Genomic DNA, 3,036 nt, shown 5'->3' with positions numbered 1-3,036 from the left:
TTTAACACCGTTACACATCCCAGATGGCGCACATAAATCTCACGTAGGACACCTACGTCACGAGATTGATGTCCGGTGATTTGTCATAGGTGAGATGAGCAGACGGCACCGAGCAGACGTCAAAATGGAGGAAAACTGTTGCTGAACGTCTGGTCAGCAAGACGGTCAAGTGAGACCAAATCAAATCGACTGATCGATGATGTTGTGTTATGTAATGTGTGTTTTAGAGTGGATCTATATGTCAGAAAGGTTATGAGGTCACATGTTCTCGTTGTGAATACAATGGGCGTGTTTCTTTGTCGGAATAACACATCGTATTGGGTTATTTATGTCTTTGACTTTTGCGGGAGCTGGTCTGATGTCCTAAGAAGCTAACATCCCTACGCGAAACGTGTTGTCCTGTTGACAAGACATGTGGCATGTTCCTGATACAACATTGCTTCTGATGCTTTCCTATCCGTCAGTGCCATAAAGACGTATAACATATTTGCCCTTCTCTTTACAGAGAAAATACAGTGCATCGCATGATGGATATACCTCGTACATCGTCCATCGTCGGATAATCCCACAGCAAACTAATCCTATGGCAGGTTGTTGCCGGTCGAACATGGTCAGACCGTAATTGTCATAATTTACGATTGTTTGCTTGTTCTCGGTCACCCTTGAGTCATTTTGTTTGAATTGTTTAGAATGTTTGTTTTTAAATATTTAACGTGAATAGTCAGCTACGATTATGGAATGTATTCAAGACACTCGGGTTTACTGTTGTGACATTCGCTAAGGCTAATTAACACACTGTTCAAGTTTAGACGTTTTCTTGATTTTTTTTTACATTTTTTTGCCCATCACGAAGCAAAATGACAGATATAACAAAACTGTGAATAACTGCGTCAGGACTATACCATTCAGTGACAGACATCCTCTGCATCGACTCACCATTTTTGGGATACGATCCATCTCAGACCACCAGTCCCATTAAGTCGCCGTAACGCCAATTCTGCACTTTGGGGAAACCTCTCTCATAACGGAATATGATGACAGAATAATTTCGAGATTTCTTACGTAGATACGACTATCAACAACAACAACAACAAAAAACGGTTGAGAAAACAAAATGACTGGAGTTTCAGGAAAGACTCGGAGATGTCACTTTTATCCATTCAAATGTAGGTTTTAAACACCTTTACAAATAAAATGGCAGATACATCCCCAGTATTCCCTTATCCCCTCATCGAACGCCGTCATGACCGTGGTGGCATGGTGTCGCATCACCCTATCCCTCCTCTTGGGCGGTGGGGTAGCCTAGTGTTTAAAGCATTCGTCACACCGAAAAACCCGGGTTCGATTCCGCACACTGGTACAATGTGTGAAGCCCATTTCTGGTGCACCCCTCATTAACATTACTGAAACGATGCTTAAGACGGCGTAACACTATATTCACTCAATGGATATGTATATTCCATGTATATAGATAATGACCTTCTTTTATCAAAAGCTTTAAGTATGTCGTAATTAAGAAATACGACTTTAACAAATGAAATCAGCTTTAAGGCATAAATTATGCAAAGATTAAGTTCACGTGTAAACAAATTCCCAAAATATACCTTCTTGTATGAGATGAAACATACTTTTGACTTTAAGAATTTAAAAAGAATATTGAACTATTTGTCTTAGTATCAACTGAAATGAATTGAATATTAACAGTTTTGCTATGTTCTTCTTTCCGTTTTAACAAATATAATCAGTTCTAAAGCATAAATTATGCAAAGATTAAGTTCACGTGTGAACAAATGCCCAAAATATACCTTTTTGTATGAGATGAAACATATTTTTTACTTTAACAATTTAAAGAGAATATTCAGTTATTTACTCTTAATATAAACTGAAATGAATTAAATAAAATGCCTGGTATGTTCTTCTTTCAGTTACTTTTTTTCTAAACTGAGTAACTGTTAAAGTTACAAGGTCTAAGAAATTGAACTTATCATAATCTACGTATAGGGCCAAAGAGGACTGAGCCAAGTAGTTCAGAATCCTGGATCAATTTTGTACTATTATACAGAAACACGCATTGAGTAGTATCCGTGGCTTATTGTCCGATTCCTAGTTTTAGCAAGCACATACAAATATACTTACTGGAAAGATGATTTACTTTGGCAAGCGTATTTAAATACAAGCGAATCTGCAGATATTAAGAAACAGTCTTAATATAACATTCTTCTTGCAAATGTCAGCAATATACAGTGTCGTATATCACACCACTAGTAATGTGTTTCTCTTTCATTTCGTGTAACTATCCTCATAATTGTAGATATAATGGCCTGTGACAGTCCGCAAGTAGGTGATCGACCCCTCACCGACTACATCTCATGACTATCTATGCTCTGCAGTTGTCGTGACAATATAATTGCTTTGATGAAGTAACAACCTCCCTCGTATGTGTCAGTATGATTAGTTTTGATCTACACGCCATATTTATGGATTGTTCGATAGGCAATGTTTGGACGCTGATGGATGACAAAGTTAACACAATTGTAGATAACACAGTACACGAGACGATGAATATCACCTCTGACATAAAGTCCATTATTACTTTTAAGTTATTTTTTGCGAAAGTGAAAAGAGTCGCCTTCAACATGCCCTGGGTAAATTAGTTATACGCACTGCATGTGCAGTTGAGATGTCTTTTCAATTAATTTGGGTTGTTTCGTTACAAAAAGGTATGCGTTGTGTAATCGCACGATGTTAGCTGTTTCACAATAGCTCCCGCCTGTTTTCCCCTCTCGTATTTTTGTTATGAAACCCACATTTATGCAAGAGTTTCCATACCTGATATTTGGACATAGTCAACGGACGTTCAGTGTGTATTTATTTTTGTACAACACGTGAGGAAAGGGATTTATTTTTTAGCTGTAGAGTCCTCTAATAGCATTTCATATTAACTTTCTCTTGAAACTTGTCACTTTTCAAAAGTGGAGATTTTGATACGCCCACTCGGGTTTGCCTGCCTCGGTTAGAATATTCACGTGACCAATG

Source organism: Haliotis asinina, chromosome 9 (genome assembly GCF_037392515.1).
Source record: "Haliotis asinina isolate JCU_RB_2024 chromosome 9, JCU_Hal_asi_v2, whole genome shotgun sequence".
In the NCBI taxonomy this organism is placed as follows: domain Eukaryota; kingdom Metazoa; phylum Mollusca; class Gastropoda; order Lepetellida; family Haliotidae; genus Haliotis; species Haliotis asinina.
The sequence above is the reverse complement of the archived record's forward strand: the minus strand, read 5'-3'. Positions refer to the sequence as shown.